The sequence below is a fragment of the Peromyscus maniculatus genome, chromosome 2 (assembly GCF_049852395.1).
Source record: "Peromyscus maniculatus bairdii isolate BWxNUB_F1_BW_parent chromosome 2, HU_Pman_BW_mat_3.1, whole genome shotgun sequence".
Taxonomy (NCBI): domain Eukaryota; kingdom Metazoa; phylum Chordata; class Mammalia; order Rodentia; family Cricetidae; genus Peromyscus; species Peromyscus maniculatus.
Genome location: NC_134853.1, coordinates 20,874,413 through 20,901,845, shown reverse-complemented (window position 1 = coordinate 20,901,845; position 27,433 = coordinate 20,874,413). Strand labels below are relative to the sequence as shown.

At 39.7% G+C, this 27,433-nt stretch overlaps 1 protein-coding gene and 1 long non-coding RNA gene across 3 annotated transcripts in view; one reads left to right on the top strand and one right to left on the bottom strand.

Moving 5' to 3' along the window:
* Positions 1-26,046, bottom strand: LOC121827225 (uncharacterized). Its single transcript, XR_006069389.2, has 4 exons — positions 25,685-26,046; positions 25,314-25,460; positions 22,689-22,862; positions 1-1,064 (listed from the first exon to the last, which is right to left on the bottom strand). It is a non-coding gene; the product is annotated as an uncharacterized LOC121827225 (long non-coding RNA).
* Positions 12,240-27,433, top strand: part of LOC102912840 (carbonic anhydrase 1) — a 38,735-nt gene continuing 23,541 nt past the window's right edge. Inside the window, exon 1 of one of the 2 annotated variants that reach the window (XM_006994728.4) lies at positions 12,240-12,406. The gene's annotated coding sequence lies outside the window, so the exon portion shown is untranslated. The remainder of the gene's footprint in view (positions 12,407-27,433) is intronic. The other variant, XM_042271129.2, reaches the window with a different exon arrangement.

The following is a 27,433-nucleotide window of genomic DNA, read 5'->3' as shown; positions in this document are numbered from 1 at the left end:
TCTGTTTCTGGTTTCTGAAAGTGCAGCAGATAGGGCTCCAAGTCTGGATGGGAGTGATGGTGCTCACACTAGCCCCTTCCCATTTTGGAATCTATTTAAGCTTACTGCTCCTGAAGGGGCTTAAGAGGAGGTTGACAGTCATGGAGAGACTCAAGAAATTTTATTGCTTTAAACAGATCTTTGAGTACACATTTTATCATTTTTTCAGAAATCCTTCTAATATTATACTTAGATAAGTTGCTATGCAGCCATATATAGGCAAATGCTTATGTTCACAATTTAAGTCCATGCATTAGTGTCCAAATAGGAAGAGAAGAGAGAAAAGGATGAAAAAGAGGAGGGAGGGAGAGAAGGAAAGAGACAACCAAGAGTGTTTTACTTTAAAAAAAAAAAAAGTCAAGGCATAGTGTAGAAAAGCTATACTGTTGTAATAATGCTGTGCATGGTGGTGCATACCTGTGATCCTAGCACTTGGGAGGTAGAGGTAGGAGGATTGAGAATTCAAGGTCATCTTTAGTCATAATAGTAAGTTTGAGGTCAATCTGGGCTACCTGAGATCATGTCAAAACAAGTAAACAAATCTATACTACTGTGAATTCCAGAACACAGTCTGAAGTGCTAGTTCCTGGGCTAAACATATACCCAGCTCTGAAATCCACACTAGTCTTTTTAAATCTAGAGAGGAGAATCACTGTTTCAAAGGCACCTTGGTTCCCAGGGTAGCACTGTTAGGACATGGCAATGCCTTTAGAAATGGGGCTTAATTGGAGGGTTTTGGCCACTGTGGGTACTCTTGAGAGGTTGATGGGTTCCTGGTGTCTCACCTTCTCTTATGCCTTGGCCACAAATTAGGAGGCTTTATTTCACCAGGAGCCCCCACCATGCTGGACTGCCTCATTACATGCCAAGAGCATGGACTTCAGCCTCTGAAACTGTAATCCCAAACAAACCTTTGCTCTTTAGAAAGTCTCTGTAATTTGCTATAATGACAGAAAACTAAGCGAACAACCAGCAGTTTGTCTTCTGTAGCTCATCAACAAAACATTCACCAGGAACCGAGTATTCTGCAAACAAAGAAGAAAAATACAAAAACCCTCTTAGCAACTACCCAAAATGAGCACAGCAAGGTTTTTCTTCAATCAAAAATTAGAAATATGAAAATGAATTCTCCTAGGATTTTAAAGTTTCTACAACAGTTAGTTCTTTATAAATATAGCAGTGTCAAGCTGAGTTCATTCTGAAAAAAATTACAACTTTACTTTCTGGATTTTATCTCAATATCCCTCAAGGAACTGAGAGACTGAGGAATTTAACTAATCAAAAGATACAAGTTTTATTATTCACCAACCCAAGGAAATATTACATTGCTACATTTCTATGTTCATGATTACAGTAAATTAAATAAGAAAAAGTGGCTTTCTCTGCTGTTAAATAGAATTGTTTGAGGCTTTTTGCCTCCAATTTTTTTACATTTTATATTTTGACTCTGTGTGTGCGCATGTGCATACATGTGCCTAAGTATATGCATGTGTTTGCAAGCTCGCATGGAAGCCAGAATGTAGTGTCAAATGCCATGGATTTGACAAATGCCGAGTGCGGGTAGTTGTGAGCCACCTCACATGGGTGCCGGGAACTGAATGCGGATTCTCTGGAAAAGCAGCAAGCGCCTAATGAGCCGTCTCATCTCCCCAGCCTCCTGTTGCTTTGTAGTGCTGGAGAGCATAATGCATGCGAGGCAAGTGCTCTACCCCTGAGGTCCTCTTCAGCCAAGAAAATACCATTTTTCAATGATATAAAAAGTATAAATTCAATTTAAATTCACAAAATGGAGCCTGCTTGAACATACATTTTCACACGTGCTCACTTAACCATAGTGGAAATCCATATTTACATTTAATTTTGCGTCTAAAAGTGCTATGATGTTTTTGCAATATGTTATAACATCTTATAGCCTAAATGCCTATTTACATTATTAATTGTATTCCTAGATTCATGTGTCTTGCTTTTCCATAAAGATTCTTTGAGAAGAATATATTCAAGAAAAGAATGATGGTTTCTCAGAAAGAAAGCTGACAGATGAGAAGGAATCCCAAGGTGAGCGCTCAGCTTCCTGTCAGAGAACTCTAACAGCTCCTCATGCACCTCCAAAAAGCAAAGTCATCCAGTGGAAATCCATATGATTGTGTAACCGAGCTGACCTCAGACAATGCAATGAGTGTCTCAGTAACCATGCTGAGAGTGCCATGGAGCTAGGAGAGATGCCACTTAAAGAGTGTACATACTCTAGTGGACTGGAGAAGTAAGTTTGTGATTCCATTGTACAGCACTAACACTATAGCTAGCTATATGATAATTAGCATTTCAAAGCTGGGCGGTGGTGGCGCACGCCTTTAATCCCAGCACTCGGGGAGGCAGGGCCAGGCAGATCTCTGAGTTCAAGGCCAGCCTGGTCTACAGAGCTAGATTCAGGAAAGGCACAAAGCTACACAGAGAAACCTTGTCTCAAAAAAAAAAAAATGCATTTCAAATTTTCTCTTAAGAATATATCTTTAGCTTTCTCATTGCAAAAAAACCCATAAGCTGGCTATATGACAGGCATGTTATCTAAATTAATTAATCAATTATACAATGCACACATAGATAAAACATCATGTTATATTTCATAACTATACCCAGTCATTTTTCAATTGAAAGAAGCTAAACACAGCATACAAGCAAACTATGGTGTGGAGTCAGTTTCCTGTAGTCCCGGCATTCAGTAGGGTAAAACAGGAGCACCACCAGAAGTTTATCAACCAGTATTACATAGCAGATTTTCAGTAGCTTAGACTGCACAGCAAGACCCTATTTCAAATAAAAAAGAAACTGAAGAAGAGCTGTTAGCATGGCTCAGCAGGCGAGGGTGCTTGCTGGGTAAGCCAGGGGGCCGGAGTTTCATGCCCAAGAACACAGGTAAAAGAGGAAGAAAAAAGTGCACTCCACAAAGTTGGCCTTTGACTTCCGCATGTACACGCATGTACAGTGTGGCATACAGTCTCTCTCTCTTTCTCTCTCTCTCTCTCTCTCTCTCTCTCACACACACACACACACACACACACACACACACACACACACACACATACACACACACACACACAAATTCTAGATAATTTTTTTAAAAAGAAAAAATTTATTAAATTATTAAATATGAGTGAGTGTAGTATAGTGCTATTTGCATACATGAATTACAATTCATATAGTTAAAAGTGAACAATATCTTGTTAATATATGTTATATTGAATTTCAGAAGACTTTTGTAGAAGGTGAGGAAAAAATTGTGTGAAAACTACTAAACCACAAACAAAATTGAAAATGATAGTTTTTTAATCTTTACGTGAACTCTGACCTCAAAGTTGCAATTATTTATGGAAAAAATACCATTTCTCAATAAACATTTTAGACAAAATAACAACTTCATCACAATAGTTACACCTAGACACATGCCAACTCTTTAAAAGCAAGTGTAGCTATACTTGACTGAGAAACTTTCAGATCCCAGCCTGATGCTAATTATGTCAATTCTTTACCTTACTTAAACCTCAGAAGCAACTCTGGGCAGTTGCTTTTTATAACCACTACCTTACAGATAAGGAAACTGAATCTGAGATCTTTGTCAATGGCCCACAGCCACAGCTGGTTCATGTGGAGTCTGTCACTCTATCAGATGACTTGCCTTCAAATAATACTTGTCAACACATTATCAATGGACAGTGGATGACTTAGCTAATGATGTAAAGATACATACACAAATGGGCCCCTTTCCTACACTGTTTACTTGAGGTTATTTTAATTTGTTACTTATTTGCTGATAGATATGATTCACTTTCACCTTTTCTCTTTTGTCAGGAGCAACCATGATGTTATATAAAAACATGCTCTCATCCCCAAAGGCAAAGTGGCCAGAGACTGCCAGTGGTGGTGACATGATACTGGATATTAAGTAGCGTTACACTAGACTTCATCTGTGGCATCATTGCTGATAAGGGATTTTAGACCACGGCGTCATTAGTCCCGACTAAAAGTTCCAAATGGTTGATTAAAATCTGAGATCAGCACTTCATCTGGATTCTAGAGCAGGGTCACTGATGCCAAGAGCAAGATTGATTGTACATCTGCAGACATGGCAGCCTTTGCAATCATGATTTAGGGCAATCAACTTTCACCTTTCCCTTAATTCTAGATACAGGAAGAATATTTTTATCTTTAAATGCTTGGTTTTACTTATTCTGGAATCAGCTTACTTTTGATGATAACCTAATTTCAGGATAAATTCAGGATATTACATCAAAGAGTCTAGCTTAGTACTTTTCCATAATAATACATGTCTACAGGATTATGATCTTAATGTAGGATAAATTAACTCCCAAAGATTTTAATCATTTCTAAATTAAACTAATAGGTGAACACAGAGTTTACATACAGGTTGTCTCTGTATTTTATCTTCTATGATTCTACCTGGCTCTGGTCAGTGTGTAAAAGCTGTACAGAGAATGAAAACACTATTTCACAGGTAGAATTTTTAAAAGAGAAAATTTGGAATTAATATGATTGTATAAGTTAATGAATTAAAATTTTTATTCCTAGTTCTTGTAACCACAGGAAAGGTTTGGAAATACTTCTTTGAATATATACCTAAATTTATATTTTAGAATGTAAGTTTATATAAAAAAACAAATTTTAGTGGCCACACACTTTTCTCTGAAGAAATCAGTGTATAAATAACTAAGAATCTGAAAAAAAAATCATAGGAGTAAATCAGAATCCTCTTCACATTTGATGATATAAAGTGATCCGTAATCTAACTTCTCTCACAGGGGATTTGATCTGCATACAACTTATATCAGTTTGGAACTATGTTTTCACTCCTGGTGCCTTGAATTAGACTTTTCTGCTTCTGTAGAGTCTACCTAGTGTTCAATCTGTTTCCCCACTACCCCCAACTAGAACACATAATCCCTGTGTTACACATTGCTCAGGTCAAGCCCTTTCAACCCTGTTCATATCTTCTCCAGTGACCTTCAGCCAGCCTGGCCCTGGAATTTACACAAATGGGCCCATTAAAATGTTCCCTGTGCATGTTTGAAGCTGATACTCGGTGCTCAGCTATTTCAGAAACTTATTAGAGCAACTGCTCTGTCTTTAAAGTGTCTGTGGACAGGTGTCATGGCTGAACCAGCCAAAGAGTAACAGAGCCCATCAAAGCATTATGTGCAAGCTCAAAGTACTCTGGTGATGTCATTCAGGGAACACAATCTCCAAGCATGTGTGTCATCTGGTCCAGCTCTCTATCTAACTTAAGAACCCATCAGTAGTACTCAGGAAAGGAGAAAAGAAAAGGAAAGAGTAGGGCCTTAGTGAAGTCTGGGCTTGAATACTAGATATATCCAGACAGTTCTAATTCTGTGATCTCAGGCAAAATGCATATGTCCTGAAATTCAGTTTACACTTGTAAGTGCTGGCTTCAGAGCAGTTGCCTGAGAAGTAACCAAATGAGCAAACACATGGGAAACAGTATTTTGGGTATACTTGTAAGATTTCAAACCATCCCCTTCCCCTCACTGTTGGTGTGTCTGTATTCTCTGCCCAGGATCATCTTGACTCTTTCTCACCCTTTCATCTAGTTAACTAGTAACTGTCCAGACAAATTTCCTTACAAGAGCTTTCCAACACCCATGTCATGCAGGCACTGCTTCCATCTATCACATATGAGTTCCTTGAGGATGAAGGGATGTTTTATTTCTTTATAATTTTTCCTTTTTATCCCTTTATACTTTATACTTTGCATTTTCCTTTTGGTGCAAAAGTTCATATCACTTGCATTTCTCAGTTTAGAGAAAATGATTATCAGTCTCACAAAAGACTTTTCTTAACTCCTCCCTCCTTACATTATTAATTTTTTCGAGACAGGGTTTCTCTGTGTAGCGTTGTGCCTTTCCTGGAACACACTCTGTAGCCCAGGCTGGCCTCAAACTCATAGAGATCTGCCTGCTTCTGCCTCCCCGAGTGCTGGGATTAAAGGCATGCGCCACCACCACCAGGTTACAATTTTTTTTTTATTTTAAATCTCCACTATAATAGTATTTTCTTGTCGGAACTGCCAATTCACAAATACTGACACAGCGTTTTATTAGTTATGAAAGCTTGGCCATTAGCTTAAGCTTGTCCCGCTAGCTCGTATAACTTAAATTAACCTGCTTTTGTTAATCTATATTCTGGCACATGGCTCAGTTACCTCTACTCTGCACCATATGCTCGACCTCTTCAATGTCTTCCTGGTGTCCTGTGGACCTACATTCTAACACTCTGAGTTCCTCTCTTCCTGTCCAGAGTTCTTCCTAACTTCTCCTGTCTAGCTATTGGTCATTCAGCTCTTTACTAAACCAATCAGAAGGCACCTTAGGCAGAGACGCATCTTTACATTGTAAACAAATATTCCACAACACTCCACATCCAACTCCTGTGTTCTCTCTCTGTATAAGTATCAGTTTTGATTACACAGGTCTTTGGATTATAGACATTTCAGAATGAGGTATGTCATTTGTAAATCTGTCTTTATTTTGCTAATTGATGTATTCTTGAAACAACAGTACTTCCAATTTTTAAAACTTTAATTTTCATAAATAGAATGGCTACTATCATAAAGCCATCCTGAATTAATGAATGTCTATAGCATTGAGTGGATATTGTCAGAAGAGCCCATTTATTTATCTATACCAGTTAAGATACTTGAAACTCCATAACACCAGTTAAATCAGGAAACAGAAGAACAAAGTTCTTCCTTACATGGTTTATTAAAATAGGAGTAATAAGAACTAAATTTTTTCCTTTTGATAGTCCAAGTGCATCTAAGATCCATCCAAATAAAGGAAGGCTCCTAGTGATTACAGCCATCTGAAGATATTCCCATCAAAGTAGCTGTGCTCAATATTCCTCAAAAGTCAAAACATGGTTAGCGACCTGGCCAACATTCCTTAGTGTGTTCTGATTGTGGGGCTTGCCAGTCTCAGTTTGCCTACTTCATAGTATTAATGGACTTGTCCCCATTTTCCTGTGAAATATTTACACACCTTGGCTGTGGCCAATAACCACTGTGATCAAGATCACATACTGATTGGCTTCTCCTTGTTGCAAACATTGTACTATGATATTCTCCTAAATCTGAATCATCAAAGGCCATCTATGCAGATAGGCCTCAGTGCCTCAACTCCAAACTACGATGGTCTGTCACACTGCATTTACTTCAATGTCTGGCAATGTTTCCTAAATTCCAGGGCAATAGCCAATGGTCTAGATTCTGGTCCAGTCAATGCACACACACACACACACACACACACACACACACACACACACACAGAGAGAGAGAGAGAGAGAGAGAGAGAGAGACAGAGAGAGAGAGACAGAGACAGAGACACAGAGACATAGACACAGAGAGACAAAGACAGAGACAGATAGACAAAGAATTTCCTTGTGCAGAACAAACAGTAACAAGGGGCATCAATTTGACAGCAGTTGGCAAATACCTTAAAGTCTGGGTCACCCATGTCTCTATTCATACTAGGGACAGTACATCTAAGGCACTATGTTAGGATAGAATGAGTATGTATTACAAAGGAATTTTATTGTTTTGACTTAAAGGATATAAGCTAGATAATCCAACAGTGACTTTCTTCATATTCCAGAGGCTGAGGACCCAGTCACTGCTCAGTCCCAAAGGCTGGATGTCTCAGCAGGCATAATCTGGCACTGAAGGCCTGGAGGATTCCTGGAGAGCCACTGGTCTTCAGTCTACAGTGACAGGGCAAAGAAGCTTAGCTCCAAAGTGAAAAAAGGATGGCAAAAGCAGTAGCCTCAGAGTAGATGCACTCACCCACAGAATGAAGGCCAGACAGGCAAAAGTTCTTGCCTTTCATTCATCCTCCCAGAGACAGAGAGACACAGACAGACATAATATATTTTAATTTAGTGGTTTTATCAATTTTTTGAAATTTTCATAGAATGTAATTTGATCATATTCACTGCCCATTCCCTGCTTAGCTCCTCCCAGATCCATCCCTACCTTCTTACCCACACTCAACTTTGAATCTTTTTTTAAATCTCATTAAGACCAATATGTGCTATGCATAGACTCTTGGGTATGAGGTATCCTCTGGACCAGTCAACCAATCAGGGGTCAAACTCTTGAATTAAACAGACTCTCCCTCCACCAGAAGCCATAAACTGCCCACAGGTCTTTCATCAGGGGCTGAAGCTTCTGAATACCTTTCCTCCCTATGCTGAAATGTTGACTGGCTTGATCTTGTGCACCCCTTCTGCAGACAGCCCCAGTTCTGTGAGTTCATGGGTGCAGTGGCCTGCCATTTCCAGATGGCACTGTTTTGCTATGAGATTCTGACCTCTGATCTTACAGTCTTTCCACCCCTCTTCTATGATGGCCCCTGAGCCTTGAGGGGATGGCATAGGTGTCTCATTCTTATTTGTAGCTAGGCACTCTTCTGATACTCTTGACCAGTTGTGAGTTTCTGAAGTAACCACTGTCCACTGCACAACAAAACTTCTATGATGAGGTCTAAGAGCTGCACTAATCTATTGGGAAAGATATGAATTTAGAGTGTTTGCTTGATACTTTTTTCATTATCAGAATCATAGTTACAGGCTGCCTTCTGGGGTCTATGAATATCTCAAACATGGGTTCTTGGCCAGATTTACAGTACTAGGCATGCTTCCTGTGCAGTGGAGCAGTGGACCTTAAAATCGATCAGAGAGTACTTAGACACACACACACACACACACACACACACACACACACACACACACACACACCATAACATTCATGCCACTGTTGTACCCAGGGGCCTATCTTGCTACACCAGTCACTATTGTAGTTCACAGAGTCTATGGCTCTGTAAAACTGTTGATGGCTTTTCTCATAGCAGCTTATACAGGACCTACTAATACTATAAAAATTATTTGTCAGTGAGGAAGCTCCAGGATATATTCTTACACACAGCCCCCATAGACATGTGTTATTTGATTCCATATCTAATCAAGTTGACACCTACTCAAGATTAACCATCACAAGGGTACACCAATTATCAAGCTAATCCAGTAATAAACTATAAACTAGACTGCACCCACTTGTTAATGGACTCATCTGAGCCCCCAATTTTCTTACTATTCATCTTGTAAGGGATGGATGTTTAATCTGACTTCCCTGCTTAATTCCATCTAAGAAACTGAAATTACTGTTCCACAGAAATTTCCACAAAACATAGACTATCAAGGAGGAAAAAAACCAAATCCATTGAAAAATAATGATAGAAACCTAGTGTGGTGGCTCATGAACCATCAATGAAAATATTAAAAAAGAGGATTTTTGTGAGTTTGAGTCCACTTAGGCTACACAGAAAGACCAAGTTTCAAAAACAAAACAGCAATCAATATTCTTTCCTACTGTAAGACTAGGCAACCTTTCTTTGGTGACAATTCCTATCAGAAGGAAAGAAATGCTAAACAATAAAATGTTGCATGAGGTAGACAGAGGGCACTAAGCAAACCTTGATTCTAATATTAGTTTGATTATTTTCATTGTTATATGATTTAAAAGGCTCAAAAATTTCAAAATGTCCTTGTTTCAACAAGACATAGCAAATCCTGTGGCCTCTTCATTTACCTCTTGCAAGCCCTGAAACCAAAATGTCTTCAAGACTTGCCTATCACTACTAACCAAGACCTGAGATAAAGGCCCAAGTGACTGATGGAATGAAGTCACCTGTAGGCTTGTATAAGAGTTCCAACTTCAGCCAGTGATATTTTAACAGGCAAACTTCCTAACATCCTACTGACCATACACACACACACACACACACACACACACACACACACACACTACACATACATTATAAATCACACTGTGTGATCTAAAATCTTGAGTAACCTAACCTCCCCTCACTCATCCACAAAGGACCTTGCATTGTTGAGAACACTTAGATTCACCTACTCTTGATGGAGACTAAAATTATATCAGTCAGACTCCAGCATTTGGTCCACTTACAGATGTAACAACCCACAAGTCTACAACTGAAAGGATAAATCTAATTTCTAGAACCCAATACTACATTTGGATTCTACAAATGGCTCTACCTCTACATGATGGCTGACGCAACAATGTAAGCCACAAAATTACATCATGCATGGTTTATATGTGGGAAGACATCCCTAGTACCACACCATCCAGGCCAAAGACTTACCTTTAGAGGTGAATTTGTCTTATCTCCAACTACCAGGAATATGAACTACTCCAGACTTTGGGAAGCCTCACTGCACAGGAAAACCTAAACTGTCAGTGACCCATTAGATCACTGAGTCCTGTTTTATTTAAAAGGTAGGACTCACAATACAGGGTAACTTTCCAGATGTTGCAGTTTGTGTGCCCATCAAATTAACTCTGTCCTATGATCACGTGTACTTCTAAGTTCTTTTCTCTGTGACCACAATTTGGCTGTATTCCATGGTAAGGTTAAGCCTCCATGGGACCACATCTAATGTTTCTATAACTCTTCTAAGATGCAGATTCCTGCTGCTATCACCTCCTGCTTCTACCTAAAGGATATGCATACCAAAGGCTGCAGACTGTGTGCTCCCCTGGGGCCACCGAGCTATTCTACTGGCCTTTAACTATTCAAGTCATTTAGTCCCCTTTATCCTTCCCTGACTCCCTCACTGTTATGTCTCCTACCCCTACTCAACTCTCTTTTAAAAGCACCTTGACCTCTTGTATTCTAAAAAACTACACAGACAGTAAAATCCAAACTTATTGTCATACACCTTGGATATTTAAACAGATATCCAAAATATACACACATCTGACTGAAGTTATTTCCTATAAAGTGGTTAGATATGCTATCATCCTGTGGCTGTATATCACACACCACACAGCAACCAAGCTGGTAATTACCCTACAGACACAATATATGGAGAAATGAGAACTTCTTTCAAACCACCACCTCCCTGTATCTGGGGTGCCCCCTCATGACAAGTGGTCCTTATGTTTCCTCCAACAGGCATGTCTGTGCTCTCTTAGGACTCGCAGAAACTTTGAGCTCCTCCATTTCCATCCTTCATGCCCATTTTTTATAAAATGTGGTACAATCATCCAACCTAAAGATGATAGCACACTATACTGTGGCGCCACAGCAAAGCTGCACATTACCCTACTTTGTCCTTCCAGTGCCCTAAAGCCATGTGGAAGCACTCTAGTGTCTCTTGCCTTCCCACATATATAATACCAATCATTCCTCCCCAGCCTGGCCAGATGTCACCACTGTCCTATACCTCTGACAGTGTTCCTCATTGTTGCCTGGGGAGTGGCCAGAATGGCCACAGGAACCATTGCTATAAACCCAGCATTGAAAGCCATCAGTGATAACCCACAAGTTCCCCAAATTCCACTATCTCATGTTTCTGAAGTACAGCATACACTAGACCTGCTTTGTGAAGATCAGAGAACTCAGCAAATACAGAGTTGACAATAAACTTGTCATCAAATCTCTATTGGCTAGTTCAGCTGGTATATGGAACATTAATTGTTCTTGTTTATGAATTAACACAACCAACTGAGGGTCCATTCCAACAAAGCTTGGACCAAACTAGTATCTTTAGCATACTCTGTAATTCTAAGCAGAAACCTGCAATTTAGGCAAAATGATGGTGAAGTCTCACTTGACTTATTTGCCTTCCCAATACCAAGCAAATACTAAATCCAACTGCCAGTCAAGCTTCAGTCACTTCCTGTTCCTACTTGGTCATTTCTTTTACTCCCATCTTAGAATGCTTTCTGTCTTCATCTATCCAATCCTTAGAAAAGTGACTGTCTTTCCTCCATGCTAAAAATTATTTCCCAATTCTCTAGGAGTCCCTTCCACTCAAGCCACTCAACTATCTCCCAAGTAATTGAATTTGAAACTGATATCAAGATATCCAGGACTATAATAGTCACATAAGGCTGTGCATGTTTTTTTTTTTTTTCCACTGTACTATCTTGTAGTGGTTTTGAGACCCTGGCCGTGGCTGGCCCTTTCCCTTTCTTGAAGAGTTGATTAAGTCCACACCCCAACTGCTTCTCTTATCAGGGTCTCATGTTCTGGGGCCCATTATGGATCTATACTAATCATTGTGAGGTCAGGCAACAGACAGCTTGGGACAGGACCTGGGCCCCACAGCCCAGCAGGATTATTCAAATCAGCCAACATGGGCCCCTAGCTAACCCCACCCTGCATACTATATATAAGATGTCACCTACTCCTCCGCATTGCTGTACCCATCCTCAGGAGGGATCCATTGTGTGACCTGACCATCCTTCTCTGGAGCTGTAAGTAACACAGGGTTCTGTCTTTTATCTAGACAGATATTCTTATGAACCTATCCATCAAAAAGATCTTATAAACAGAGTCCTACCTATTTCTCAATGTACTAAAGTTATAATGTTTAAACTCAAATTTTCCAAAGCTTTATGTTTAACAAGTAATTCTTTACAAATTTTGAAATTTGGGGGAGGGATATGATGGATTAGTTACACCTATTCTTTGGTTAATTCAATATTCATTCCCCTAACTTATGTTACTAACAGACTTGATTAAGTTTCTTTAAATACTATAAGTTACATAAACTACTAACTTAGTCTACCATAATCTCTCAAGCTTCCCAAATGTTTTTCAAGTTAGTCTTTCACAAACTTGAAGTTGGCAAAGGAATGTAATAATTAAGGCAAAGTTGGTAAAATAGACTAATTTCAGTATGCTGTGGCACTTCTATGATCCCAGCATTCAGGAGGCTGAGGCAGGAGTTCAAGTTCAAAGCTAGCCTAGAATACATAGCAAGGCCTTGTCTCAAAAAGTCAAAAGAAAACAAGATCAATATGTTCATTATCCTGGTTTCTCATTCCATCTAACACTGTGTAGAGACAAAAAAAAAAAAAAAAAAAAAAAAAAAAAAAAAAAAAACCACATATTGTTTCTTAAAAACTAAAATCATATAGTTCATGCATCTAATTTTCTTTTCAAATTACTTTGTTTGTTTGATGTTTGTTTGTTTGGTTGGTTGGTTGGTTTGGTTTGGTTTTTCGAGACAGGGTTTCTCCGTGGAGTTTTGGTGCCTGTCCTGGATCTCGCTCTGTAGACCAGGCTGGCCTCAAACTCACAGAGATCTGCCTGGCTCTGCCTCCAAGTGCTGAGATTAAAGGCATGTGCCACAGCTGTCCGGCTTCAAATTACTTTTATTTGTATAATATGTATATGAGGAGTGGAGCATGCCATGGCACACATGTGGAGGTCAGAGGACAACTTACACGTGTTCTGCCATGAGGGTCCTCCCATGGATCAAATTCAGGTGGTAGGGCTTGGTGAGCCATCTCACTGGCTGTCAGTCATCTAATTTTCTAACATGTTAGGTTCTGTTGTGCATTTCCAGGCTTTTAGAAACCTTAATGACTTACCTCAATGATTCTAAACATTAAATTCTTGAACTTAACACAAAAACAAACTCTATAGGTTTAACATTGTGTCTCGGAATAACTTCAGCATTCTGCCCAAGTCTGTTGCTTTTTTTTGGCACTCTATTGTTCCACCTTAGGCAATCATGAAGCATGAGGTAAGGTAAGGAGAATCAGTAACTAGATAGAAAGGAACACAGGCAGCTGTGCCGAGGAGGCTGGAGAGCAAAGGGCTCATCTAGCTCACTCTGGCCTTCTTCTAGGATAGCAAAGTCACTTACTCAAACAAAGGGAAGGGTCTTATGACCCTACAGTTGAGGTTACTGTACTGAGAATCATGGCAAAGGGTGAAGCATCAATAAAACGTCTTAGAGGGAATTGAGACCTAATAAAGACCATGGATATCCAGGGTGGCTAGCCTGAGACAAAGGGTAGCATGTGGCATACTGTCCTCAAGTAAGGACTTTCTACATCTTGTAGACCTTTACTCTATTTTTAAGTCACACTCCTATGTGATCGATGAAAAGCTGTTTACATGCTAATGTTCTTTAAATTTAACTGATTTCTTTTTTATTATTGGACCCTGTAAGCTTTTTATATCTTTCAAACTGGTATAACAATCATATTATTTTATTGATCATTTCCTGTATAATAAGTACTACCTTTTAAATGTTTTGTTTTACAGCATTATGTAAATGTACATCAAGTTCACTGCTCTGCAGCTAATTGCCTGCTACCATCCTGTTTTGAAATTTGGTTTGGCATATACCTGCAGAATAGCCCTGCCAAGTCTCCAGAGGGCCTCAGAACCAGTCTGAGGTCCTCCATCTTGAGTAGCTCTGCCAAGTCTCCACAGGGCCTCAGAACCAGTATGAGGTCCTCCATCTTGCCTGAGCATTCTTCCTGCTTTCTCAGAGAGAGACCATGGGGCTCATTTAGAGCATGTAAGATTCCCACGGAAATGCCTTGACCTTTTTTAAAAATTTGTTTTAGATTTATTTATTTTATATATGTGAGGGTTTTGCCTACATGTTGGATGTCTGCCTGATGCTTGTGGAGGGCCTCAGATCACCTGGAACTGAATTATGGACAGCTGTGAGCCAACTTGTGGGTGCTGGGAATCAAACTTGGGTCCCCTGCAAAAACAAGTGCTATTAACCATTGAGCCATCTCACTAACGCCCTGTTTTGTTTTCAGATCCATTGTTGCCAATGCTTATTTTAATTTTTCTATTTGCTCAAAATATTTATTGTAATTATTCTCTTCAGAAGAAAAAAGTTAGGACAGGGGGAAGGAAAAAGAAAAAAAGAGAGAAAGTAAAGGAGGACAGAAAAAGGAAAGGACGGAGGGAGGGAGGGAGGGAGGGAGGGAGGGAGGGAGGGAGGGAGGGAGGGAGGGAGGGAAAAATTTGTGTCAGCACCGGTCAGTGTAGGCAGGTGGACCACACACAGAATTACCCATGCTGGGAGGCAGAGGAGGCTGCTACACTATTTTATATCCTTGCTAGAATGAACAAGTTTTTCTATTCTTCCATATCTTAGACAAAGCCTGCCATTTTGTTTGTTGGTTGGTTTAATAACTATCTAGTTGCTGGCAGAAGTATTTTTAGAGATAACCACCCAAAACAATCCTGTGCATTAAACGGATTTGGGTGTGCATTGAAGTTCTACTATGGTAAAAAATGATCACTCAGCTCTGTTTCCTGTATTCTTTTTCTCTCTTGTAAAACAAGGAGACTGGCAGATATGTCTCCAAGATCCTCTTGAAGGCCCTTTGAAAGAATGCTTGTAAAGCTGTTAGTCTACACTTAGAAAAGCACACCATTAATTTTTACTTGTTTTCACAGCGCTCTCTCTCTCTCTCTCTCTCTCTCTCTCTCTCTCTCTCTCTCTCTCTCTCTCTCTCTCTCTCCCCTCCCCTCCCCCTCCCCCTCCCCCTCCCCCCCCCCCTCTCTCTCTCTCTTTCTCTCTCGCATAATTTCAACAGCTCATGGCCTAACACACAGTCAGTATTTTTTGACTGCTGTGGTACATAAAATAATCTGTGAAACCCAGGGCACATTCTTTTGAACATAGTGATCCCTGAGGCATTCCTCTCTAAAGAGGAACTGAAGGTCAATATCAGAGCCTTGCTGTTCCATAATCCACTGAATGCAATGAAATCTTTATCGATATGGTAAAACCTTTATTGTCCTCATTCCCTAAAGCAGCTTCACTTGTACTCAGAAAATGATTTTATTTTTCTCATAAAGTTATAAATTACAGTATCTCTATGGGTATGGCTCTAGACAAATATTTGCACTGGGCGGAACCTACCTGACCAGTGCCACAGAATCTGATGACTTGGGATGCTAAGTAGCACATGTGTCACTAAAGCCTTCAATGTCTAGAAACTCCTTTCATTCTAGATAGATCTAGATCCAGGCATGCAATGATGGTAGGATTATGACCTCAAATGAAAAGTTCCTAAATTACCTAGACTAGTCAGAAAAGCATCAATTTAACAATTGTAGATCTATATGAGCACAGCAAAGGTTTTTATTTATATTTCATTTGTACTTTAGTCTAATCTTCATGTTTTATCTGATAAAAAGAAGTTTGAAATTATGTATCTTCAGTGTAGGTCTCGTTAAAATAATTTATGAAAAATCAGCAAAACCAAATATTAACTGAGGAAAGTAAGAAAGCAAATTATGAGTGACAATGCATCCTTAAACATAGTAGCACAAAGTGTCATTCGTTTGTAATTTTTTTTACTCATATTGTTTCTTTATTTTGTGTGTGTATGTCGGGGGGGGGGGGTGCACACATACTATGGAGTATAAGCAGAGGTCAGAGGACAACTTGTAAGAATTTGTTCTCTCCTTCTTCCCCCATGTGGGCCTGCGGAGTCAAACTCAGGTTAAGGTTTGGTGGCAACTGCTTTTACCCACGGAGCCTTCTCACCAGCCCAATCACCAGCCCAATCACCAGCCCAATCACCAGCCCATCAATGTTGACAGTAATTGTCATTTTCTGCAAGTGGAGGTTACTTTCTTTTTAGTCTATATGAATAAAAAATTCCTCTCCTTTCCTGTGACTAAACCTGCATGGTAAACTGGACAGTTCTTACTGAGTTTTGTGCTTCTAGAAGTGAGGCAGAATATTTTACTTCCTGTCTGAAGCAGTTGCCAAAGGTGACCGAAGGGGCTCCAGATCCTTCTTTTTAGAAAGTTAAAATGGAACACTGCCAAAAATATTTTCAAGAATGTGAAAAGTTTCAGTCCTACTGAAGACATTTCTGAGTCTAGAGACTTGGTGTGACTTCCCCTGATTTAGGATCCCCTCATGGTCATGGTCACTACCATTCTTGTCCCCAGATATCTAATGCAGTCTCAGCAAAGCTAATATATCCATGATTCCCATTGCCAAGCTAAAATGGTCTTGGATTTTTCAAAGGCAAAGGAATCAGTATAAATAAACATATTTATGTATATATTTTATTCTATTTGTCTTTTACATCATGCATCTTGATTCCATTCATGTTCCATCCTTTTATATCCACCCTCTGCCCCTGTACACCCACACCCCAAATGAAACAAAATTTAAGAGAAAAAAAATGAAAGAAAAAGGGAAAAATTAAAAATATCATCATGGAAGCTGTAGTATGACATAGTGAGTTACTCAGTAACCTCATTTGTCCATATATCTTTACTTGCCAGTCAGTGTTCACTGCAGAGTCATTGATCTGGTTCGAGGTCTATGGTGCCTACTACACCATCGATGCTGGATCCTCACTAGGACTCTTCTTGGATATCCTGTTGTAATGTGTTGTGGAGATCCTGCAGCTTTGGGTCTGCAAGTCAGGTCCCTTCATATGCTCCAGCAGATAGATAGGGTGGGTGTTGGGGTAGGCCAAGTCATAAACTTGGTTCTGGGTCTGGGTAATTGTAGGGCTGGTCCACCTACCAGTTCTCCCCTTTCCTCACCACCAGGCTGAGCTCTCCAGCACTGACCCAGCTAACTCACCTCTTGCAGAAATGAGCGAGGGGTATGGCAGGTTCTACTTTCACACCCAGGGACAGCTCTCCCATACCTATAACATTAGGACCAGCTCTATTGTGTTGCCCAGGTGAGGTACAGGGGCCACTCTGCCAAGTACTGCAGCTGATGAGAGGTAGAGACAACCCTCCTGCTCTTATGACCCCAGGGCCAACTCTTCCACCTGTCTCCGGTGTTGATGGATAGTGTGAGGGAGGGTATCTCTCCTCTGCTCATGCTACTATATGTCTGATAAGAAATGGGGACAACTCCCTTTTGCTTATAACATTGGGGCTGGGTCACCCTCACCTCCGACTACCACCAGGAAATGCTGCCTAGGTGAGGGGCAGGGCCTGTTTCTTGAGTGCTGCAGCTGGTAAGGAGGAGGATCAGCTCTCTCATTTGTTACAGGTTACGGGGTGAGGGGCAAGAGGGGTATCTCTCACCCTTCCACACCACCACATGACAGATATTTTTATAAGAAATATAAGAAAAACAAAACCTGATTGGCTTATAAATTACAGATTGTTTATATAAGATAGCTAGTTTTATAAAACAATATAGCCAATTCAGGCAGCTAGTTCATCATCCATCCCCCACCCTGTCACTTCCAGTACTGATTACAAAAGAGTGATACCCTGTTATTTCCCTGTAAGAACTGGTCTACTAGACTCTTACCCCTGATCTAGCCACAAAGCCTCAGAACCTAACCTATTACATATTACACTTGGCTATTTATTGAACTGTAATCCTACTCTCTACTTACAGAGCTAGAACCAAAGGGTTTCTTAACCATAATTAAATGTTTCTTATAGTCTGTACGAAATAGGCTAGCATGGGTCCAGTTCTTGGGGCAACAATGTGAGGGTGAGTCTTTCACTGTGTAGGGTTACATTGACCTCTCTGTTAGATAGGGATTTCCTGGAGTCTTTCAAAGGAGAACACTGCTTGCATCCTCATAAGCACAACTCTCACAGCATCTTAAACTGATGTACCGTGATGTGAGAGACACTGGGGAACTGCTCTAATACTCTGTCCCTGAACTGTAATTGAGTGTGACAGTCCACTGATGGAAATGTATTCCCTCACAGAAAGGCATTTGGAGTTTAAAATTTCCATGTAAAACACAGATTAAGTTGGAAGAAATTATCTTTTAAAGCTATGTTCCCTTCAACAACCTGCTGTGAATTTGTATCAAGATGGTTAAATATTCAAATTCAGGGTGGTTTAGTTTGGGGACAAACGTCAGTAAGATGTTTTCAGGCAAGCTGGGTACTCTCCAGAGTAGAATAGCCAAGGGATAGCATCAAGAATCAGTGAGCTTGGAGAATAGAGGATAGCAAGCAAGAAGTGATACAAGCCAGGAGCAAGGAAAGCAAAGCGTCATTTTCTCAGATCTGTCAACTAACTGCAACTCTGACCTCTGGTTTCCCTAAAGCAATCACTTTCACAAAGTAAACATACAATTTGAAAGTATATCTGCAATGGCCATGCAATTATGCTGTACAATATAATGGGATGGGAAGAGCCCAAAGACTAGGATTTGAGACAATGAGAGGGGAGGAGGATACTTTGCTTAGAAATATTCTTAGGTCTCTGGAAATGGCATCAAGCAACAGTATCAAACCCAAGCTGAAAGAGAAGCTTTGCTGAGTCTTCCTGCAGACATGTTATGACCTAAAGATCCTGTCTTTGAAGCTCACTCCAAGGGAATAGTACTGGGTCACACAGAAGGCCAGATTCGGTTTCTGAGAGAGAAGGTCTGTTGGTACACGACCAATCAGGAGCCCCGTGTCTGGAACACTTAGCCTTGAGGCATATTAACAGTAGAAGACTGCCTATCAATGAGGCTTGCTTCTGGAAATTTCAGCCACTTTTGACCAAAGGGGTGCTTTTTTAGTATTTAAATATTAAAGTATTTTAAAGTATTTTTTAAAGCAATGGTTCTATAAGTACGGTCCTTAGGCCAGCACCATCAACATCACTGGGGGAACCAGGTATGAGTACATCTTCCTAGCTTTCACCCAGACCTATTTACCTTCACGGTGAAGTGGGGCAGTAGCTTTTCCCAACCTTCCAGATGGTTCTAATGCACACTGCTATCTCAGAGACAGCGGCTTAAAGGCACATGGAAAAGAGTGTCATGCCCCAGAGATTATCCTGAGATTTTCTTTCCCAGTCACTCATCTTTAATGTTTTAATTTCATATGCCATGGAGTTCAGTCAAATTGATCCCTTGTTTTCTCCAAACCTCGTATTTTTCTCCAAACAAGTATTTCTTTATCTCCCAAAAGGATCATCATAATCTAAAAATAAAATAAAATTTGTTCTCCATGTGTTCATCTGGTTAGGAGAGTTTTTGATTTTATGAAACAACAAAGTAGTATTTAAAAATTTCATGGCATCTGGACTAACATCAGTAGATTAAAAAAAAACAATAGAAACCCATTTTTCTCTTATGTTTTTAAATGTAAAACTTTTGAAAAAAGTACATAAATATTTTAGATATATGTTCATTGTAACCATCAAATAACTCAGATGTGAATCAAGTAAAATTTAGTAGCCTTTCCTTCCTTACGATCATGGGCCTTTCAGGGCCACAGCACCTGACCACGTCTATCTGTAGACTCTCCTTTCACTGAGCGCATAAGCTTGTATGTGCAGAAAACTCCATACACAAAATCAGGATCATTGTATGTTACTGCTCAGAAACTAACCCTTTACATCTAAAAATAGCAGAAGCACAGTCAGATTATTACATCCACTGCTAATTAGATTTTTGAAAGCCTGCTCTTCAGTTAGCATTCTGACATATTTATTTCCATTTACTCCTTTTAAATTTTTAGTGGGTTCCTAAAAATGAGGTGTGGGGGTCCTAGACCATGTCAATTTATAATTTAGAAATATTCTGAAAAGTAAGTGTTTTCCCCATCTCTGGTGTCTCCCATGGTTTCAGTTTGCATTTCCTGACCACACTGGTACCCCAGGTCATCTTTTGTCCTCTTTTCATTGAAAATTTTACCTTAGAGTCAAAGGGCCTCTCTGAATCTGTAGGAGGGAAACTGATGCCCTGATGTTACTGGTAAGGAAGGGTGTGGTGTGTGCTTCCAGTTCTCAGCAGTGTTGACAAACAGCAGTTCGATTCAGGGTCCCAGTTTCTCTCAAGCATTACTGGTGTTCTCACTAGAAACCGAGAGGTAGATTTTCTCCAGGCTGAAGGGTAGCCTTGGTTTAAGTATTTATTTGGGGCTCTGAGTTGCTACCAGAGCTAATAGATCGGCCCTCCACTCACCCAGGAGCTCCTGCCTTCTGCCTGAGTCTCAAACAATGAGATGCACGCCTGTCTGATTTTGAGAGTGTATCTTGGAGGCTCACTGACCTTGTTATTCTACTGTCTGAATCTTTTGGGTGGAATACTGACCAGGAGAGGGATCATGGGTATACAATCACACTTCCATCTTTCCCAATATCTCAGTTATTATTCAACTGTATGGTTTCAGTTCTTCACCCTCTGCTTAGAAAAAAGTTAATAAGATGATACTGAAAGAAACAATGAGTTTAAAATAATACTCAAAGTATGTCAACTTTCTACAAATTTATCTATAATGAAACACAAGCAAAATACACAAAGTGGTCTCCCAATTCTCTGAAACACTCTTTGGAAGCAAAGCCCTGTGTGAGATCAAGTGCAGGATGCTGCTGTGTGAAGACCATACTTGGCTTCCCAGCCTGCAACGTGAGAAATTCCTTTTCCCATAATAATGTTAGTGAGACTGAGCACAGCAAGACAAGGTTCTCTTTCTTAAGTCACAGAGGTTTATCAGGTCAGGCAAAATTTCAGCATCATGTTATCTCACCTTTCATCATCTCTTATGTGAGCCCAACCTTGCTCCTTCTAGATTGATGTGCCTATAATTTGATCATAATGCTCTGAAATGTAGCACCTTTAAATTTACCCCCTATGAAGACCCTCATTTTTTGTCATAAAAGACACAATGTAGTCTCTCAATTCCATGCTGTAATTCAATATGAAATTTCCTGGTCCATTTATAGATGAACAATGACCCATCTCATCACCTTGCTCTATAGCATTCAGCATCATCTCTGGAGGAGAGTGGAGTCCTTTTCTGATGCCCTGCCCGGGTGACTACCCACCTCCCCAGCTCATCTGAGAGCTCTTAGTTGCTAAAGCTTGTCACATCCATCTCTTGTCTGACTAGGGAAGGCAAGGGCCGCCTTCAGAGATGTGAGCAGTTGTTGCTGCCAATATCATGACTAGAGGCCAAGCTCTAGCCCCAATCATAGCATTTCTCTCCACATGCCCCTTTGCTGGCTCGCAAGAGTGGCTAAGGCTTGGGCTAATTTGATACCCTCAAGCTCTGTTACAGTTTGTCATCTTTTAAAAGTTGAAACTTATTTATTCTCCAGCAGGGAGGTTTCAGCTTTCTGGTACTAAGATTAGACAGAGTCTGAGGTCGTGAGATGGTATCTCTTTCTTGAAAATGGTGTGCGAAGAAGCTGGTTTCCAGAAATGAGATTTCTCTTGGCTTAGTGTATCCAAGTACCATCTTCTTCACCTGACTGATCCACTAGTATAGATCCACATGACTCTTATTCTTGAGTGGGCTCAAATGGTTTGTTCATGTTTTCACTAATTTCCCATGGAACAAATGAACACAATAAAATCATTCATTCATGCTAATGCAGAGTATAAATGAAGAATAATGCAAAACACCTAAGAGTAATAAGATTCAGTTTCTAATCTCAAAAACCTTGCCATGTGGAGGAGAGAGAAAGGCACGCATGAGTGTAATTATGGCTTCAGTGTGAAAAGTGTCAAAAAGAGGCAAAACAAATTCAGTGGCAATGTGGAGATATCATTCAATTTGAGACAGTATACACTTCATGAATACCTTCACTAAGCAAATACTGTACGGTTCCCCCATCAACAGTTCCCCTCATAGAACTGTTTCAGTTACCTGTGGTCAATTACAGTCCCCAAATATTAAATAGAAATTTACAGAAATGAATAATCATAAGCTTTAAATTGCACACTATTTTCAGTGTTGAAAAAAGCAAACAAAACAAAACAAACAAAAATCTCTTGTTCCTTCCCACTTCTTTTTTCCTGGAATGGGACTCACCCTGTGGTCTGTGTATCCATGCTGTGCACACAATCCACCAATTAGTCACTTAGTAGGCTTCTTGGCATCAAATTGGCTACTTGGAATTGCAAGGCTTGTCCTCAAGTGACTCTAGCATAGTGACCCAAGCTTACAGAGCAGGACATCATGTGGATATTGTATCATATATATCACCTCAAGGAAGAAAGATAATGAGGACAGTACAATAAGTATCTACATAATTTTTTGACAACCTGGAATTTTAGTTTACTATTAGCTTTTGCTAACTTCATGCCCAGCAAATAGCCTATGAATATATCATAAATGCACATAGAGAGGAAACACTATTTATAGGTTTTTGTGCCATTCACATGTTTTCAGAGGGTCTTGGAATTACCACATTAAATAATAGGGCACTACTGTACCTGCCATGTAAGAAGTTCTTAGATTTTTCTAAGTGAATATGCATTTAAGATGGAAGTTTGCACAAGAGTAAAATGAGTATCAAATCCTGAAGGTGGAGAGATGAATGCAGACTAGATTTAAAGATAACAGGAAGTCCTATTTTACTGAAAACTTAAGCATAGAAAGGAACTCCCCATGTATTCTAAAAGAATGGATTAAAGGTGCTTGCCAGGGCTGCTGTTCACCATTTTTGCAAAGCAACTGCTAATGAGGTAATTAGAATTGGGTTTCAGGATGACTATTCTCAGTAGGACTTGAGCTGGTTCAGAAAGAAGAAAGGCTCAGGCAGCATGGCCAGTTAGGTTATGAATTTTTGTCAGCAGTTAAGTAGAAATGTCGACAAGGGAAAATGAGGGAGGAAGAAAGAGTACTAGAGGGCCTGTGATTATGAAATTGGCTGTCTCATACTTTGGAGCCGAATGAAGCGAAAGAAGACAGAGGGAACTCCAAGACTGTGGGTCTGGATCTAGCTCTCCATCATGGCAACCCTGTTCATAAAGACGCCAAAGGCAGAAGGAAAGAATCACATGTTCCCTTGGAGCTAAGAGGGCTGAGTACAGACAAATCACTCCCATCATGCTGACCTTTACACAGAAGGACTGAGTAGATGTTAAGGACATTTTTACAGATGCCCTTTGGATGTGATTCTTCATGTTTTACAATGATTGGCTGGTGGCGCTCTTGGCATCACTCTTCAGCTGTGTGAACAGAGGTGTTTACTCTGCTGCTCTCCAATTCATGATGGCCCAGAGCTTAGAATGATAGACAAAGGCTTATGCTGAAATTAACTTTGAAAACTGGAGTTTTTCTCATTAGTAGTGGATCTCTGCCATGCCTGAAACAAGTATTGGGGGAGAAACGTTCCCTTTGTTGTGCCCTCAAATTGTAATGATGGATTTGTGACAAACTAGTGACCCTGGTGACTAAGCAAATCTCTGCAGCTGTAATAGCCCCTATAAAATAAAACTCATATCAAAATCTAACTGACTCACCTCTGTGCTAATGTATCACAGGGGGATTAAGGTGGATGGATAGTCCACACAAATGGTTTTATTGGCAATCATTTTAGCAAAACAAACATTTTCAGTTCTTCTTAGTCATTTCTCATGTATCAGTTGCTGACATTAGCACGGTATTTTCCTCAAATAGTATGACATACTAGCTGCCTAAAATATCTGTTATAATAAAAGGTAGACATGTTACACCAACTACAATAAATTTAAAAAGATACTGAGAATACTGTTTATGGTGGTGATGAAATTGTTAGGTCATCATTTTATCTCAGTTTTCACTTAACTCTTCCTATTGCCCTTTTCACAATCACACTCATATTTCATTTAACCATTTAGTTAGTTAATCAAGTGGTTGGTTGCCAGGGTATAACCCCTTCACATTCTAAGGACATGCTGCTGCTGAATCAAGCTCTTGGTTTTATCTCCACATTTTAGAGTAAAATATCTAGGTCCTTTTCATTCAAAATTCAGCTAATTCCTTTGAATACCATACCCTAAATATACCATCCAAGCATTCTCAACTCTTGTCCCCTTGTTGGCCTATTTCAATAGGGTACCCTATTTACTCTCAACTCCAATCTCTATCATAGTTTTATGAATCCTTCAGAAAGTACCCTTTGCTCCCTAGTGGCCCCAAAGATTTCCACAAGAGAGTCCCCAGAACCTTTGAATATGATAGCTCACATGAGGAAGGGGACTTCACAATGTGGTTAAATTAAGGACCCTGAGGTAAGAAAATTCTATATAAGAAGGTAAAGAGTAGAATGAGAGAAGCCTTTATGCTGCTGGATTTGAAGCTGGAGCAGAGAAACACAGAGAGCTTCTAGAAGCTGAAAGAAACATTCTTGTTTAGGGTCTTTAGAAAAAAAATACCTTCACACAGAAAGCCCCACTGAGTGTCACTGATCCTGTAAAGTGTTTTACATGCTGTCTCTTCTTTACCTGTTTTTCCCTTATTATCTTTTATTGTGAGCTCATTGCTTGACGATCTTTGGTTGCTCTGAATCCCCAGATTTTCCATCTTTCATTCAAAGAGGTCATTACTATTGGACATCCCCAATCATGAGCCAGAACCAGTTCCTGTCATAACCTGTCCTCCATGGACAAAGCTCACAAGTTCAGAGGCTTCTCCTCTTGGACCAAAATCACAGTGATTATGAGCACCCACCTCATCTTGAAGCCACACTTCCCTTGTACACAAGCCCTCTGTTGGAGGTTTTATTTTGTTTTTAGACAGACAAATGCCTCTTCTGAAGCTTCCATGATGTTTTGCATGGCACAGTCTTCCCGAACATCTTCCTAGAGCCTGGTGTATCTGTAGAAAGAACATGGCAGAGGTTGGAGATGGCTTTAAGCCACTAACCTTGCTGGCTCTTAGATATGTAGGTTTTGTAAAAGGAAATATTCAAGAAGGATTATGAGATTTCTTTTTCAAGAAAGAAGAACGCTGTGAATGTCATTTATAAAAGTAAAATTGAGAGAAAAGGTAGGGGGGTGGGAACCAAGCCTTGCATTTTACACTTGATTTTGCTAACTTACCTATCTTCTACTTTTATTCCTTTGAAGTTTTAAGGCTGAGTGACCAGAGCAATTTCCATTACTTTGTAGACTGATAAATAAAGGTCAGTAGTGTCTTTATTTCATATTAACATGTTTATCATTTTATCATCCTATGTATAAGGTCTAGCTGAGCTTGATTTCCTGTTAAATAGGAAATGTTAGTGAATATGTCAAATAAGTATGGCTGAAGGAATTAAAAGGATAAAACTCTCATAGGATTTATCTTTCTGGAAGGATTTAGAGAAGTGTAGAAGACTGACAAGGATTTATTAGGACTCAAGTGGTTCTTCGTGTACCTTTGCATTTTTTTTTTGTTGTTGTTGTTTATTTAGTTCCTTCCCGTCAAGATCAGGAAACACAATCTGCATAGAACATCAGCACTCGTTCTCCATGTTCTTCCAAGGAATTTGGTCTACTCTTTAGTGCATCACATACAATCCCAACAGATAGCTTTGGAGAACTCAGTTTTCAAAACATATGTGTATCCCAGACTATCCAAGGAGTTCAGGTGAGGGACAGACTGTGTGTCTCTGAAAAGACCCTGTTGTCCACCAGGCTGTCTGCATCCTATTGCAGTTGCTTCTATCAGATTCTTAAACACATAAAGAAAAAAGATGACCAGTCTTTTTCTCTAGCTTCCCTTCGTACTCCTCTTCTAGCTCCATGACAACCTCTCTCTTTTAAGCTTAGGCTTGGCATCTTCTTTTTCTCAGATCTTCTCTGCCATGTAAGATAAGAAAGGTCCTGGTATGATAATTTCATCTCATGGAATCTTATGTTTATTTATGAGTTAGCTGACCTAGACTGTTCTATTTTTAAATGTTCCTTGAATTCTCTAGGCCTTGTCTACCAAATGAAGTCACTGATTGATTGCGTCAGCCTGCAAACCAGATTCTCCTCATACCCCACCCCACAGATCTTCACCCAGATGGCTCTGGATCCTTCAGAATGTTCATGTGCTCAGAAAGAACTCTGGACATGTTCCCTCCACTGATGTTCCTGTTAAGCCTTTGAAATCTTTCTTTTTGATGTAGGCTTTCTCTCAGTTGTGGCAGATAATTACCACAGTGGGAAAGTATCATTCCTAGCTAGAGTAAAATCTGTGAGAACCTTCCATTTTCTTTCCATTTTCCCTATATAGAAGCAGTTATTGCTGCCTTTACTTCGTGATTATTTTCTCGTTTGTGTGATTGCTGCACAATAAGGACCTCTGAGCTGTCTGTTTATTACTACAAGTGTTTAAGCTTCTTGTAACTAGTATTATAGAATATGCATTTCTCCAATGTAATTTTCTTTGCTTAATACATTTTGTAGATTTTTCTATGTTGATGCACATGTTTCTATTTAAACTCTGCAATACAACAATGCCACAATATATTTCTCCATTTTTCTACTGGTTGATGCTTAAAGCATTTTTTTTTTTGGTTTGGGCCATAAATTACAATAAAAATACATTTTTAAAATTTTTCTTTAAAGTAAATTCAAGAAACAATAAGTATGGAAAACAAACTAGGGAAGTATCATTCTTCGAAGGTAGATTTGGTCATGATTGTCACAGAAAGTCACATTTGGGTATGGTACAGCATAGGGGGAGTGGCTAAGGTGAGGGGTGCTTTCCAGTAATAGCCATTCCTTTCTTCTCGTTTGCTTTTCTTTCTACGTCTACTATCCGGTTTCATGCCATGTCTGTTCCATAGCATCAACATTCTCTTATATTTCCAGTCCAGA